This window comes from Gossypium hirsutum, chromosome A05 (genome assembly GCF_007990345.1).
Source record: "Gossypium hirsutum isolate 1008001.06 chromosome A05, Gossypium_hirsutum_v2.1, whole genome shotgun sequence".
Classification (NCBI taxonomy): domain Eukaryota; kingdom Viridiplantae; phylum Streptophyta; class Magnoliopsida; order Malvales; family Malvaceae; genus Gossypium; species Gossypium hirsutum.
In genome coordinates, this window is record NC_053428.1 from 59,744,537 (window position 1) to 59,762,422 (window position 17,886).

A 17,886-nucleotide genomic window follows, 5' to 3' on the forward strand; every position below is an offset into this window, starting at 1 on the left:
CACCTATGGGTATTTTTCCAAATATGAACCCTAGCTTAAATTATTGCTAGAATAAGCTTAACCAAATTAACGGGGTTAGAACGGACTTACTATTGAGCTTGGAAAGCTTAAAAGCCCTAGACATGGATTCCCCATGCTAATTTTGGCCTCCATGAAAAATATGACTCAATTTTGGCTTTATTTTCCCTTTTTATTTCTTTTAATTACCAAATGACCAAAATGCCCTTCCTTACTAAACTTTCAAAAATTCCATCCATGTCCAATTTTTTTCCATCACTTTGAAATTGGTCAAATTCCTATTTAAGACCTCCTAATTAATATTTCAAAGCAATTTCATACTAGAAACTTCTAGAATACAAGTTTTGCAACTTATTCAATTTAGTCCCTAACTTCAAATTGAGCATATTATGCATAGAATTCTTCACGAAAATTTCATAAAATCATGAAATCATATCATAGACCTCAAAATAATCATAAAATAATTATTTCTATCTCGAATTTTGTGGTCTCGAAACCTCTGTTCCAACTAGACCCAATTTTGGGCTATTACACCATAGATCGATTTACTGCTTCACTAGGGGTTTTAATTAAGAAATAGATTTCAATTAATTCAACTGAGGGTTAGAGGTTATTAGTCTCAAAAGAGATAATAATATAGGTTAGGGAGTCTCACGAATCAAGTCAAGTAAATAAATCATCTGGTTCAGAGTTAGATAACAAGTGAAATCTAGGTGGATTCCTCCTTGGGTGTCGTCTTTATCAATTGCTTTTCTTCAAGTATTTTTCCAAATTCTCTCTTTGCTTTAGTTTAATTAGTCAACTAGTTTAGTTAATTAGTTTAATAAACAACCCCTCTTTATTTCTATGTTAAATAATAAAAAGATAGTTATTACTAGTACTTTTGGTTCCCTTGGGTACGATATCCCGGTCTTGCCATTACTATACTATTGTTCGATAGGTGCACTTGCCTTTTCGTCGTGATAATAGTTAGTCTAGGTTTGATCTTCATTATAAATATTTATTACTTGTTACGAATCACGCGATCAAGTTTTTGGCACCGTTGCCGGGTAACTAAAATATTAGGAACACTCAATTTTTATTACTTTAGCCATTTATTTTTCTTGAAATTTAATTTAATTTAATTTAATTATTTATTAATTTACTTTTTCCTTCTCTTGGCATGTTTTCATATTTTATGACTAGAAGAAACTCGTCGGGACCATTACTTTTTGACGAAGAAATCGATCGCACAGTTCACAGAAACCAAAGAGAAATAAGGCTCAGCTTAAGATACACGGAGAGAGAGCAAGAAGACGATACTCAACCCCAACCGACGAGATGGCTAAAAACCAAGGCAATCAGCTACCTCCTACAATTGCGACTAATCATAATCTTGCTCCACGTAATATGTATGACTATGCTAAACCTTCTTTTAACAGGAACCAAATCTAGCATAGTTAGACCTACTATAGCTGCAAACACTTTTGAACTGAAACCTAACACAATTCAAATGATACAACAATTTGTTCAGTTTGACGATTTACAGGATGAAGATCCCAATGCTCACTTAGCAAACTTTCTAAAATTCTGTGATACATTTAAAATCAATGGTGTTTTTGATGATGCCATTCGTCTTCGGGTATTTCCTTTTTCATTGAGGAACAAAGATAAATAGTGGTTGAACTCGTTACCACAAGGGTCAATTACTACTTGGGAACAAATGATCGAAAAATTCTTACTAAAATATTTTCCGCCGGCTAAAACGGCAAAATTACGTAATGATATCTCTTCTTTTGTGCAGATGGATTTAGAAACACTTTACGATGCATGGGAGAGATACAAGGACTTACTGAGAAGGTGCCCTCACAATGGGTTTCTACTTTGGCTTCAAGTGCAAACATTCCACAATGGTCTGAATCCTTCGACTCGACAAATGGTTGACGCAGTTGCTGGCAGAACCATCAACAATAAAACACCTGAAGATGCCTATGAGTTTATAGAAGAAATGTCACTAAATAACTATCAGTGGCAAGTCATGAGGACTAACCCAACAAAAACAGCCGACGTTTATAACTTCGCCTCAGTTACTATGCTGTCAAATCAGGTAGAACTTCTCAATAAAAAGATTGATGGTTTACTTGGTTCTACGCAGGTACATCCAGTAATAAGGTGTGACTCAAATAGAGGAGTGTGCATACAGAATATCAATCCTTCAATCCCACAACTGATGAGGAACAAGTCAACTATATGGGTAACAATAACTTTAGATCTCAAAATAGCCCATACAGTAATACTTATAATACAGGTTGGAGGAACCACCCAAATTTCTCCTGGGGTGGTCAAGGGAATCAAAAGCCACAAAATCCTCAGGGTTTTCAACAGCCACCTTATCAACAATAGAAGAAACCAAACCTTGAAGAGATGCTCTCTAAATTCATCTCTGTTTCAGAAACTCGTTTCCAAAATACCGAGACAGCACTTAAGAATCAACAAGCATCGATCTAAGGGTTCGAAACTCAGATAGGCCAGTTATCCAAATTAATCTCCGAACGACCAGAAGGTAGCTTACCAAGTAATACTGAACCTAATCCAAGGGAACACCTCAACGCAATTAGTACTCAAGATAAGGATTCATTGCACCTGAGCCAGAATTGATGCAAGAAACTGTGGTGAGCAAAGGTAAAAGTGACGTAGGTTATAACAAAACGATGAATGAGGAATATAGACCTCGTGTCCAATACCCTAACGCGACAAGGAAAGACCGCTCAGATGAACAATCTGGTAAATTCCTCAAACTTTTGAAAAAATTACATATTAACTTACCGTTTATTGAAGCTTTGTCGCAGATGCCGAATGCAATGAAATTTTTAAAAGAGCTTTCAGTAAATAAGCAGAAGTTGGACGAAGCGTCGCATATGGAGCTAAACGCAGTCTGCTCAGCTATTCTACAGAATAAATTACCCCACAGGGAGTTTTACAATCCCTTTCTTAATTGGTAGTTTAGATATAAGTCATGAATTATTTGATTTAGGGGCTAGTATTAACGTCATGCCTTACAAAATGTTTAAGTAACTAGGTCTTGGGAAACCTAAACAAACTAGGATGAGCATTCAATTGGCAGATAAAACTATAAGATTTCTTAGGGGTATTATTGAAGATGTACTAGTGAAAGTAGATAAGTTCATATTTCTCATTGATTTCGTTGTTCTAGACATATAAGAGAATAATAACACCCCTTTGATTTTAGGGAGGCCCTTTTTAGCAACTGCTAAAATAATTATTGATGCTGGCACAGGTGAGCTTACACTTCGTGTGGGAGACGAAACAATTACCCTTCAAGCTCACAATTCTGGCATCACATTGAACATTGAAAGTAATGGTCCACACCAATCTACTAAAACTGACAATATGACTTTGCAGAAATTGAGCTTCAAAAAAGTTCACGAGCCATGTTCTAGAAATGATAGAGGACACATTCATGAAGAACGAAGGCTACGGATAGAGGAGCTAGACGAATGGCGAGCACATAAACTGAGAAACATGGTAAATCAAAACTATGCCAAAACGAGCCTGATACCTCTCCAAAGTAACTTAAGGTTGGTGATAAAGTCTTACTAGATGCCATAGATCCCCACATTGTCACTACCACACCGAATAAAGAAATCCGTCTTACAATACTTAGTATTTTTCCATTCGGTATGATGGAGGTGAGTCATCCCAAGTTCAGCACTTTTAAGGTAAACAAAACCCGATTAAAACCTTATTTTGATGAGATTGATAGCAGGAATAAGGAGTATAAACTCCTTGAACCACCCTAACCATTCACTAGAGAGGTAAGTCGAGCTTAGACTATAAATAAGCGCTTCTTGGGAGGCAACCTGAGCACTAACATATTTTGATTTCTTTATTTTTAATTTCTAACACTTTAAATCATTAACTTTATCTTTGAATGGCAAAGCTTTTCAGCACACACGGCCAGGCACATGGGCGTGCCTAAAGTCGTGGCCAAACAGGGGAAGAGACAGGCCGTGTGGAAGCAGGACATGATTTCCCCAAAACACGGGATGCGATAAATCCCCATGGCCGTGCGATATGGCCGTGGGTGAACCTGATAGGTGAACCCAGGCATGCCAGGGGCAAGGCTCGATTCTATTTCTTTGACACGGGCGTGAGACACGCCCGTGCCGTTAAGTCGTGGACAATAATACACGGGCGTGGTACCCTAACACACGAGCGTGGGAGAAGCAAACAAAGCTAGGCATGATCGTGAGACATGGCCGTGTGCCACACATGCCCAAGACACACGGGTGTGGGATAATAGCCAGGCACAGCCTAAATCGTAAAATTCGAAAAACATGGGCTCACCTTCAGAGGACACGCGAGTATTTATTTTTATTTTCATTTCAATTTTTATTCTCTTTTGAAAGACATATCTATATTAGTAAATTATACTTTCTTCATTTTTTCTGGTATTTCTAACAAGTAATCCCACTACGCTATCTTCCACACCCCTTCTTAATAAGCTCTTCATGATTCTACAGACTTCCAAGCAAAGCTGCTAGGAATATTTTACGGAATGAGGAAACAAATAGGGCACAATACCTCACGAGTGCCATGTTCAATGACCCAATTTCTTCATCTAGTAAAGAACAATGGCATCTACCACTTTCCCCAAACACTCCAGCCTCAGAATCAAGCTCCGCATCCATAAATTAGGGAGTTTCACCTCTTTCCCTCTTATGATTTTCTTTATTTTGAATATTCTCTCTTTGTACATTGAGGGAAATGTACATCTTAAGCGTGGGGGGTGAAAATGAACATGATGCCTAGCTTTTTGCATTATTCTCAATTTGGTCTTATGCTTAAGTGATTTTCTCATAATATTGATCGAATAAATTTTGATTGATCTATAATTATGTTGATATGTCATTAATTAGACCATGAGAATTATGCATGATTATTTGATTATAGGACATTAGAGAATCAAGCATGATAAGTTGATATTTTGAGAACTAAAATTTTTAGATTATTTTCCTGAATCGAGGTATTATCTTGAAATCTTAAGTATATAGGAATGACATCAAAAATCCAAATTTTTTGTTAGATTTTTGAGCCTTTTGAGCATATAGTTTTCTTTCTTGCTCACTTATTCTGTGGTTTTAGTGTGTCAACATTGAACTGTTATTCTAGAACTTGCTTCGATTATGCATGTCGAGATCACACGTATGATTTGATATACTGAGATGATAAAGGCACTTAGGATTTAACCAACTTCCTTCATAAAAAGCCTTCCCACATAATCAAACTCTTAGTGAACCCCCTTGAGCCTACTAACCCTTTTTATTGAGTAACCCTCATCATTAACCCATTAACCCATTATTGTTGAAATCCTCTTACTTAATTTACTTTTTTTATTGAGATTAAATTTAATATTGTTACCTCACTATGTTCACCATTTTTTTTGTTACTGAATCATGAAGTATGATTTCTATATTGTATTAACTTGATTTGTTCTTAAAAAAAGAGCTTATGTAATATAGTTCTAGATATTTGTTTGTGATTCAGTAATTAAGTTTTTGATAGTGGGGTAATATATTGAAATTATCTCTATTCTAACCTTTTTCTTTTCAGCTTGTATCCATACCCATAACCTAAACGCCGTTACAACCATACAAAGACCTTTTGATTTGTGTATCATATCATTTACAAGTGGTGGAGATTTGATTTTCATGCAAGCCTATGGTAATAATTTCTCATGTTAGACAATAGAGTGCTTAATCTTGAACCTTAAACACTTTGAGTGATTTGAGTAAATCTTTAGTGAGTATGTCATCTCTATTATATTTAGGACTAAAGTTAATTACTTAGAGGAAGGAGATTACCTATGATTTTATTATCAAAATATTCAATTTAGATTGTTTGAGGCTTTTAATGCCCCTATAGTTGAATTCTCACTGTATGATTTATAGTGGAATAATTTGTATCTTTATCAGTAATGATTACGTGATTGAAAGGAATGAATTCTAACAGTAAATGAGAGTTTTGAGGACAAGCAAATGCTTAAGTTTGGGGGTATTTGATAAACGCCAAATTATACATATTTTTACCCCAAATACTTAGCATATTTATGGTTGTTTATTACTAGATTTGTGTATTTTGGTGCTCTTAATCTGGGTATTTCATGTTTTATACTCAGGAGAGCACTGAGAGTCAAAATGAGCCAAAAACGAGCCAAAAAGGGACAAAACGGACCAAATCGAGAAGATGACATGGCCTAAGCCTTGCTACACGGGCAGCTCACACGCCCGTGTACTTTGAGGGTGTCGACCAAGGTTTTCACGATTCACACGGCCTAGCATTGACCCTTACGGCCGTGTGCAATTTAACAGATCGAACACAGCCTGGCAATCACGTCACACGGCCGTGGCATTCGGGTGTGTCCTTTTCTCAAGAAGTTGTATTCTACACGGAAAAGGATACTCAGGGAGAAAGAAAGCCAATGCAAAGCCTATATAAACACCCTAAGTATGACTTAGAAGGGGGCCTCCCTCTAGAACCTTTCTAGAGTACAAAACCACACTCCGAGAATTACTTGAAGGAAGCAGACGATCCATCCCAAAAGCCGGAGCTACTCCAAGACTGAAGATCTCTCTCAGAATTCCTTCAGGAGTTTTAGAGTTTTCTTTATGTTTTGTTATTTTCATACTTTTGAGATGTACTCTTATTTTATTATGAACTAAACCCCTTAGATACCTAAGGGGGTTGAAACCTATGATGGATCATGTTATTATTATCTAAACTATATGATAAATATTGATTTGTTCTATATTATGCGTTCTTAATGCTTGAATTAATATTTCGGGTATTGATTCATGATTTGATGTGCTTATTCAGAGGAGCAAAAGTCACTATTTAAGAGTAGATTTGGCATAATTAAGCGGAGTTGATCGAACGCTTAGAAATAGGGTTACGAGATTTTGCCGGATTAGGGTGAAACCTAATATGGGAGTCCATAGATCGATTTACTGCTTCCCTAGAGGTTCTAATTAAGAAAGAGATTTCAATTAATTCAACTGAGGGTTAGACGTTATTAGTCTTGAAAGAGATAATAATATAGGTTAAGGAGTCTCACGGATCAAGTCAAGTGAATAAATCGTCTGGTTTAGAGTTAGATAACAAGTGAAATCTAGGTGGATTCCTCCTTAGGTGTCGTCTTTATCAATTGCTTTTCTTCAAGTATTTTTCCAAATTCTCTCTTTGCTTTAGTTTAATTAGTCAACTAGTTTAGTTAATTAGTTTAATAAACAACCCCTCTTTATTTCTAGGTTAAATAATAAAAAGATAGTTATTACTAGTACTTTTGGTTCCCTTGGGTACGATATCCCGATCTTTCCATTACTATACTATTGTTCGATAGGTGCACTTTCCTTTTCATCGTGATAATAGTTAGTCTAGGTTTGATCTTCATTATAAATATTTATTACTTGTTACGAATCATGCGATCATGTGTACACTTGCACGTTTCCGTCATTCCAGCTATTCATGCAAGAGAAGATGCCTTTGCACCAAACATCATTACTGGTACATTTTCTCTACTTGATATTGATATTACTATTTTGATTGATCTTGGTTCCACACAATCATACATATGGATGAATTTAGTGATTGATAAAAATTTACCTATTGAATTCAATGAATTTGTGGTTAAAGTTTCAAACCCCTTAGTCCAGTGTGCTATGTTGGATAAAGTTTGTAAGAACTGTCTGTTGATAGTAAAAGGTTATTGCTTTTTGGCTGACTTGATGTTATTGCCATTTGACGAATTTGATGTGATCTTGGGAATGGATTGGTTAACCCAATATGGTGAAGTGGTGAATTGTAAATAGAAATATATTGTATTGAAATGTGAGAGTGGTGAACTACTTCATGTTGAATCTAATGAAATGGGTGGATTACCTAATGTGATTTCAGCAATATTAGCGTAGAAATATGTTAGAAAGGGTTATGATGCTTACTTCGCATATCTATTAGATACTAAAGTATCTGAGCCAAAGATTCAGTCAGTGCCGATTGTATGTGAATTTCCTAATGTATTCCTAGAAGAATTACCTGGTTTACTACCGTATAGAGAAGTGGTGTAACAACCCGATTTAGACCTTAATCGAAATGGTGGTTTCGAGACTATGAATCTGAGTAAAAAAATATTTAAAAATTATTTTCTGTGCTTATTTTGTGTGAATTTATATCTATGAAATTTTTGTGACTTAATTTTGTTGTTTAGGTGTCCGATTAAATAAATGGACTTAATCGCGTAAATTGAAATTTTGGTAGTTTAATATTTAAAGGGCCGAATTGCTAGTGGTTTTCTAAGTTGGGGTGTTTATGTTGCAGTTACTCCATTTGCATGTTTTTTGGACAGTAGTAATCATGTATGTTATGATTTTATTATTATTTCATAAAGGTTAAATTTGTAAATGAAATAACATGTATTCTATATCTAATAATAATATAATTAAAAACCATGTTTTATTTTGTTCACCATTGCCGAAACATAAATAAGAAAGAAAAGAAAAAAGAAAGCTAGGGTTCAGTCTTGTTCAAGCTAGATTAAGGTACATGTTCAGCTCGATTTTTGATAATTTCTACAGTTTTGAAATCGTTGCTTCCAGTACTACAAAGCCCATGCTTGAATTTTTTATTTTGATGAATATTTTGAGTTGTGCCATTATTGATAGCTTGTGATTTTTTTGTTTGACGATGAAAAACGAAAGATATGTTTTAGGTTAACATATTTTGTATTGAAGTTTTTGAGGATTTTGAGTAATTAGGACTTATTGAAAAAATAATAATTTGAGGGACTAAAATGTGAAATTGATAAAAATATATGGACTTGCATAGGCATGGGTACCATTCGGCCTAACATGAGTGTTTGGAAATTTTGTGTATTTTGTGTTTTGTGCAATAGGGACTAAATTGTAAAAATTGTAAATGTCAGGGGTAAAATGGTAATTTGCCTATTTATGTTCTTCTGGACTAAATTGAATGAAAATATGTTTGAATGAGCTTAATTTGAATATATTTAGATTAAGAACCAAAGAAATCAGATTTGGATCGGGGAAAAACAAAAGTTGTCGACTAGCTGCCCGATTCCGTTTTGTATCGTTCGAGGTAAGTTTATAAGAAAATAGACGTGTTTATTGATAATTTAATGTTACATTTACATTCTGTTATGAAATGTTAAGATTAATATATGCTATGGTAGAATGTGTTTTATTATGGTTACTATAATTTCGAGTTCGATACGACCGAGGTACGACCTCCGAAAGTGCCGTATGAACTTAGGATACATATGTCATGACATAGGATCCCGTTTTATGTGTGTGAGTAAGACCATGGCATCGATATGTGATTCCGATATATGTGTTCGTGTAAGACCCTGTCTGGGACAGTAGCATCGATATGTGATTACATGTAAGACCACCTCTGGGATGTGGGCATTGTACGATACATGTGTGATTAACCGAGTGTCCTACCCAATTCCAAATGGTTCATCGAGCATCGATATGTGAGAAACGAATATGTGAAATTAGCTAATTGATCAGGTATGTATTAGTTTGGTATTTACTTGTAACAAGGTAAGTGAGTGTTATGATATTAGTTACAAGTATTTGTCATATGGTTGAAAAGTATACGTATGAATATATTATGTATATTTGGCCTCATGAACAAAAAGTATGATCCGTGTTGATCTGATTATTATTTTCGAATATATATATAGGATGATTTTGCCTATTCGGTTATTTAGTTAATGTAAGTATATAAGATCTTATCTTGTTTTAAAAGCTTATGTATACAAAGGTATATGTATTAGGTTATATAATGATAATTTTGGCTATTGAAAATTTAGCAATGATTGAATGATATAACCTTGTGAATATTCGACCAAGGTAATGGATATATTTGTTCAGTTATATTATCATAGAAGTTGGAAGTTGAGGATATTCTTGTTATTGATATTGTAATTTGTTAGGGTTAAAATTAATTGATTGTAATATCGGGTTGTTTATTTGCTTATGGCTTACTAAGCTTAAATAGCTTATTGTGTTTGTATTTGTCTTTGTTTTATAGATATTGGAGTCAAGCTACAAGCCTGGGGATTGTCAGCCAAGTTCATCACACTGTCTATTGCTTTGGTACCTTTAAGCTAAACTTAAATTATGGCATGTATAGGCTGGTTTTGGAGTTAGTTATTTTGGAAATGGATGTCTATACAAGCCATGCGAAAATGGCTAAATTCTTAAGTTGATTTTGGTTGTGGTTATTCTCTACTTAGATTTGGTTGTGTATGATTATGGTATGATCTCATTAGGGTTAATATGTTGTGAGTGAATGAAACTTTAGTTAAGCTTATGTGTGTTATGTGCATTGAAATAGTTGATGATTTGGGTAGTACCTATGGCTGATTTGGTTATAGTTTTTGCATAAGTATAAATGTTATTATATGCATTGATACCAAGGAATAATCGGCTATGTTCTAGTGTGAATTGGATTGATTTTGTTACCTGTATTATATGTTTTATTTGGTGGTTTGGTATGGTTTATTATTGATTTATATTTTTAGCAAATAATTTGGCGTGTGAGTTGAATGAAAAAATATGTCTGGTTGGTATGTATTCGACCTTGATACTTAAATTATTTTGGAAACTATGCTATATGTTTATGAGGTGATTATAATGGATAATGTATATGCTTGATCGGTTGTAATACAATAACGAATGAGATGGTTATAATCAACTCGATTATAGGTATATGTTTATGTATCTATTTGTACATATAATGAGTTGATTTGTTTATGATATAGTACTTGTCCCTTTTAATATACTTTGGGGTAAATATTGTGGTTTGAAGTGTGTATGTACGTTAGTCTAAGAAGCATGTATAAATATTAAGTTGTTTTTAAATTTGTATTTCAGCAAAAGGGGTAATTGTATTGACCGAATTAAGGGAAGATGGATACGATTATGTACTAGACTTAAATAATGCATTAATTTGACATTTGGTTCGATTATTCTATTGGTACAAGTGTTTGAGTTGGAAGTTGTATTTCAAATAAGTATTCATGATTTGTAAATGTTATAAATTATTTCACAAAATGTTACCATGTGATATATATTTTATGAATTGAAATGTTGTGTATTTGGTTGCATAAGATGCGCGCATGACATTTATATGATTTAAGATATATTTTTCATTAGTATTTTTTTAAAGTCATAAATGTTAGAATGTGCATATTTGGTAAGTTCGTAAATCAATATATGTTCTTGGTTAGATATTAATGTTTAATATTCATATGTTCTTATCAATTGTTGTATATAAAACCCTGGGACTATTTGTAACATTGAATTGTAGTATGGTAATTATATTATAGGAATTTTTATTAGATATTTATAATCGAATTTGATCTGAGTTATAAGTTAATCGGTAATACCTCGTGACCTTATTCGGCGATGGATGTGGGCTAGGGGTGCTGCATTTTATTGGTATCAGAGCTATGATTTACTCGGTTCTAGGACTAATGTAGCGTGTGTGAGTTTAGCTATACATGCCATAATTATATATTGTGATAGTGTGATGACTTCTGACATTTGAAATGTGTTTTTATATAGTAAATGGATCCCGATAGAGCTATAGCTAATGATGTCGAGAGTGTAACACCTACTCCCGTGCAAAGGACAACGCAAGCTGATTCTCGACCGACGAATAATCAAGAAAGTGAGGCTAAACAAACCTTCTATCAAATGATGAATGACTGGTTCACTCAATATATCCAGACTAACCCGACTGCACAACAACCTTCACCCCCGATTAATCCATTTTCCATGCCTGTTGTACCTCAAGTAAGTGATCCGTTGCGATTGAGTAGACCACCAGTTGATAAAATCAGAAAACATGGAGCTGAAGAGTTTAAAGACACTGATGATGATGATGCTGAGCGGGCTGAGTTTTGGCTTGATAATACCATCCGTGTGTTTGATGAGCTGTCCTGTACTCCTGATGAATGTTTAAAATGTGCTATATCCTTGCTTCTAGACACAGCATATCATTGGTGGAATACCCTGGTATCAGTAGTTTCGAGAGAGCAGGTGACCTGGGAATTCTTTCAAACTGAGTTCCATAAGAAATATATCGGTCAGAGATTTATCGATTAGAAGCGTAAAGAATTTCTGGATTTGATACAGGGTCGGATGACAGTGACAGAGTATGAGCAGAAATTCGTGAGACTCAGCCGGTATGCTCGAGAGTGTGTTTCCACTAAAGCCATAATGTGTAATGAAGATGGGCTGAATAAATATATTAAACTGTTAGTTGGCATACTTGAGATAAAAGAGTTTGTGGTACTTGTTGAGTGAGCCTGCAAAGCTGAAGAGCTTGGGAAGGAGAAAAGGAAGCTGACTTTGAAGCTAGAGATGCATGCAAAAGAACATCCGATAAGTCATTCCAGTAGGCATCAAAGAAGTTTCGATATGATTTCAGCCATTCTAAAGCCACTTCAGGTTACTCTAGACGGGATCAGAATAGACCACCAGTTAGCTCGAGAGCTACTTCAGCAGCGAGTATGGGTAATGTCAGATCAAATCAACCCGAGTGTAAACATTGTGGTAAATGACATCCCGATAGTTGTAGATTGCATGATTGGGCCTGTTTTAAATGTGGATCGACAGATCATTATATTCGAGATTGCCCAATGTTAGCTAAGGAAAATCCAATGCAGAATACGAAATCGGGTAATCTGTAGCTCAAGGAAGACCACTCAGAAATGTTGGTTATACAAGTGGCAGTCAGACAGGGACTAAAGATAAGACATTCAGATCTGAGGCCCGTGCACCTGCCAGAGCCTATGCCATTTGTGCGCGAGTGGAGGCTTCATCCCCAGATGTTATTACTGGTACATTCACTCTTTATGATACTAATGTAATTGCATTGATTGATCTTGGTTCTACTCATTCATATGTGTGTGAGACATTAGTATTCAGTAAGACTCTACTAGTTGAGTCTACTAAGTTTGTGATTAGAGTGTCAAACCCCTTGGGCCAGTATGTTATGGTCGACAAAGTGTGTAAGAATTTTCCCTTGATGGTTCGAGATCTGTGCTTTCCATCTGATTTGAAGTTGCTGCCATTTGATGAGTTTGACATAATTCTAGGTATGGACTGGTTGATAGTGCATGATGCTGCTGTGAACTGCAAGAGAAAGACTATTGATCTACGGAGCCAGAATGATGAGGTTATTCGGAACGAATCTAGTGATTTATATGGTTTGCCTGCAGCAATTTCTTCGATGCTAGCTCAGAAATATGTGAGAAAAGGGTGTGAAGCTTATTTTGCCTACGCGCTTGATAATAAAGTGGCTAAAAGAAACATTGAATCAGTACCTGTTGTGTGTGAGTATCCGGATGTGTTTTTAGAAGAATTATCGAGTTTGCCATCTATTCGGGAAGGAGAATTTGGTATTAAGTTAATGCCTGGGACGACTCCGATATCCATAGCTCCGTACAGAATGGCACTTACAGAATTAAAAGAATTGAAAGCTCAGTTGCTAGAATTGGCAGATAGAGGTTTCGTGCGGCCGAGTTTCTCTCTGTGGGGTGCACCTGTGTTGTTTGTGAAAAAGAAAGATGAAACTATGAGAATGTGCCAAAGACTTCTTTCAGAACGAGGTACGGACACTATGAATTTTTGGTTATGCCTTTCAGACTCACTAATGCACTTGTTGTTTTCATGGATTTGATGAATCGGATCTTCAGACCGTATCTGGATCGGTTTGTGGTTATGTTTATAGATGACATTTTGATCTACTCTCGTGATGAAGCTGAACATGCTGAACATTGCGAGATAAACAGTTGTATGCGAAATTCAGTAAATGTGAGTTTTGGTTAAGTAAAGTTAGTATTCGGGTGGATCTGAGCAAAATTTCAGTTATACTAGACTGGAAACCTCCGAAGAATGTTTCTAAAGTCTGAAGCTTTTTGGGACTTGCTGGTTATTATAGATGGTTCGTGAAAGGTTTCTTTATGATTGCAGCCTCGATGACGAAGCTATTTCAGAAAGATGTTAAGTTCAAGTGGTCAGAGAAGTGCCAGAAAAGCTTTGATCAGTTGAAAGCCCTTTTAACTGAAGCTCCAATGCTAGTTTAGCTAGAATCGGGTAAAGAATTTGCTATTTATAGTGATGCATCATTAAATGGTTTGGGCTGTGTTCTGATACAGGAAGGTAGAGTGATAGCTTATGCCTCAAGAAATTGAAGCCACATGAAAGAAACTATCCGACACACGACTTAGAATTGGCAGCCATTGTGTTCGCCTTAAAATTTTGGCGTCACTATCTGTTCGATGAGAAATGTCATATTTATTCTGACCATAAAAGTCTGAAATACTTGATGACTCAGAAAGATCTAAATTTGAGACAGCGTCGATGGTTAGAATTGCCAAAAGACTACGAGCTTGTGGTTGACTATCACCTGGGAAAGGCTAACATTGTTGTTGATGCTTTAAGCTGAAAATCACTGTTTGCCTTGCGTGCCTTGAATACGCATATGGCTATATCTAATAGTGGTTCGATAGTAGCTGAATTGAAAGCTAGACCGTTATTTGTTCAACAAATATGCTCAGTGTGAGACGGATGCTAATTTGGAGTTCAGAGTTGATGCTGATGACTATTTGAGATTCAGAGACCGAATATGCATTCCAAGGAATTCAAAGTTGATTCAGATAATCTTGAATGAAGCTCATAATAGTTGATTATCTGTTCACCCAGGTAGTAAAAAGATGTATAATGATCTGAAATAGCTTTACTGGTGGCATGGTATGAAACGAGACGTTTCTGACTTTGTGGTAAGATGTTTAGTCTATCAACAAGTAAAAGCTGAGCATCAAGTGCCTTCAATATTACTTTAGCCTATCATGATACCTGAGTGGAAATAGGATAGAGTTACGATGGATTTTGTATCTGGTTTACCGCTGACACCGAGAAAGAAAGATGCAATTTGGGTTGTTGTTGATAGATTGACTAAATCGGTTTATTTTGTTCCGATACATACAAACTACTCACTAGATAAGCTGGCTGAATTGTATGTCTCACAGATTGTGAGATTACATGGTGTGCTTATATCTATTGTTTCGGATAAAGATCTGAGATTTACATCGCGATTTTGGAAGAAACTGCAAGATGCACTAGGTACAAAATTACATTTTAGTATTGCTTTCCATCTGCAAATAGATGGCCAGTCTGAGTGAATTATTCAAATACTTAACGATATGTTGAGATGTTGCATTCTCGAGTTCGAAGGTACGTGGGAATGATACCTACCTCTAATTGAATTTATAATAACAGCTACCAATCGAGTGTCAAAATGGCACCTTATGAGGCTTTGTACGATCGTAAATGTTGTACACCATTGTATTGGACTGAGCTTAATGAAAATAAGATACATGGGGTTGACTTGATCAGAGAAACTGAACAAAAAGTGAAAGTGATCTGTGAAAGTTCGAAAGCAGAGTCAAATCGACAAAAATCTTATGCGAACTTGAAACGTAAAGATATAGAGTTTCAAATCAGAGATAAAGTCTTCTTCAAAGTCTTACCGAGGAAGAAAATACTTAGATTCGGTCATAAAGGCAAATTGAGTCCGAGGTTTATTGGGCTGTATGACGTTATAGAATGTATCGGGTCAGTTGCTTACAGATTATTATTGCCATCTGAGGTAGAAAAGATCCACAACGTATTCCATGTTTCAATGCTTCGGAGGTATCGATCTGATCCGTCACATGTGATTAGTCCGTCTGAGATTGAAATTCAGCCTGATATGACCTACGAAGAAGAATCGACGAAGAAGAATCGATTCACATTTTGACTTATGAGGTTAAAGAGTTGCGGAATAAGAAGATTCCGTTAGTTAAAGTATTGTGGCATAAGCACAGAGTTGAGGAAGCAACATGGGAACCAAAGGATACAATGAGAGAATGTTATCCGAACCTAATCACTGGTAAGATTTTCGGGGACGAAAATCCCTAAGGGGGTGAGTTGTAATAGCCCAACTTAGACCCTAATCGGAACGGTGGTTTTGAAACCAGGTATCTGAGTCAGAAAAATATTTAAAAATGATTTTCTATGCTTATTTTATGTGAATTTATATCTGTGAAATTTTCGTGACTTAATTTTGTTGTTTAGGTGTCCGATTAAATAAAAGGACCTAATCGCATAAATTGAAAATTTGGTAGTTTAATATGTAAAGGGCCGAATTGCTAGTGGTTTTCTAAGTTGGGGTGTTTATGTTGCAATTATTCCATTTGCATGTTGTTTGGACGGTAGTAACCATGTATGTTATGATTTTATTATTATTTCATAAATGTTAAATTTTTAAATGAAATAACATGTATTATATATCTAATAGTAATATAATTAAAAACCATGTTTTATTTTGATCACCATTACCGAAACATAAATAAGAAAGAAAAGAAAAAAGAAAGCTAGGGTTCAGTCTTGTTCAAGCTAGATTAAGGTACATGTTTAGCTCGATTTTTGATAATTTCTACGTTTTTGAGATCGTTGCTTCGAGTACTACAAAACCCATGCTTGAATTTTTTATTTTGATGAATATTTTGAGTTGTGCCATTGTTGATAGCTTGTGATTTTTGTCGTTTGATGATGAAAAATGAAAGATATGTTTTAGATTAACATATTTTTTATTGGAGTTTTTGATGATTTTGAGTAATTAGGACTTAATTGCAAAAATAATAATTTGAGGGACTAAAATGTGAAATTAATAAAATATATGGACTTGGATAGGCATGGGTACCATTTGGCCTAACATGAGTGTTTGGAAATTTAGTGTATTTTGTGTTTTGTGCAATAGGGACTAAATCGTAAAAATTCTAAACATCATGGTAAAGTGGTAATTTGCCTATCTATATGTTTTTGGACTAAATTGAATGAAAATATTTTTGAATGATCTTAATTTGAATATGTTTAGACCAAGAACCAGAGAAATCAGATTTGGATCGGGGAAAAATGAAAGTTGCCGACTAGCTGCCCGATTCTGTTTTGTATCGTCTGAGGTAAGTTTATAAGAAAATAAACGTGTTTATTGATAATTTAATGTTACATTTACATGCTGTTATGAAATTTTAAGATTAATATATGCTATGGCCGTATGTGTAACACCCCAAACCCGGCCCAGACGTTACGGCCGAATTTAGTATGTCACATGGAGATGTTTCAAAAACATGTGTTTATCTAAATTCTTTGTTTAGAGTTTAGCAAAAATCTGTTCTTGTTTTAAGTTAAAGTGAATGGAAGCTGTGCACCAGGTAGGAAGCCAGAAAAGAGGAGGTGAGTCTTATAGGACCGCTTAAGTACCAAGCTCTTCCCGGATCCAATCCTAGACATGCACACATCCATTGCCACACTTTAAGCAGGTTACGTGTCTACGAACATTAAAACAAGTTTAAGTCTGCTCAAAATATTTATTTTCTTGGAAAAACATTTACTTTGCGGAAACTTTGCGCGTCATCGTGATCTTTTAAAAACAAGTAGTTTTTATAAAACGAACCCTAGTGCTAACCAGTTTAATAATCCCCAAAATAAAGTTAATTAAAAAGAGCGACCTTATTACAACTTTAAGCATAATAAAAATAATCCAAATTCAATGCTAAACTTATTAAATCCGGCAATCAATCTTCATGGCCACTTTGAATCCCGCCCAGCTCCAAGTCCACCAACTAGGGCTCACCTGCAAGGATGGAAGAGGAAGGGGTGAGTTTGGGAAACTCAGTGCATATAGAAACCCATCCAAAGCCCAATCAGGTCGAGCCCATTGGGCCTAAGCCCT

At 35.4% G+C, this 17,886-nt stretch overlaps 1 non-coding gene across 1 annotated transcript; it reads right to left on the reverse strand.

Moving 5' to 3' along the window:
- Window positions 1-1,767: 1,767 nt before the first annotated feature.
- On the reverse strand, window positions 1,768-1,875 carry LOC121229935 (small nucleolar RNA R71). The gene has a single exon (XR_005927886.1). It is a non-coding gene; the product is annotated as a small nucleolar RNA R71 (small nucleolar RNA).
- Window positions 1,876-17,886: the final 16,011 nt, after the last annotated feature.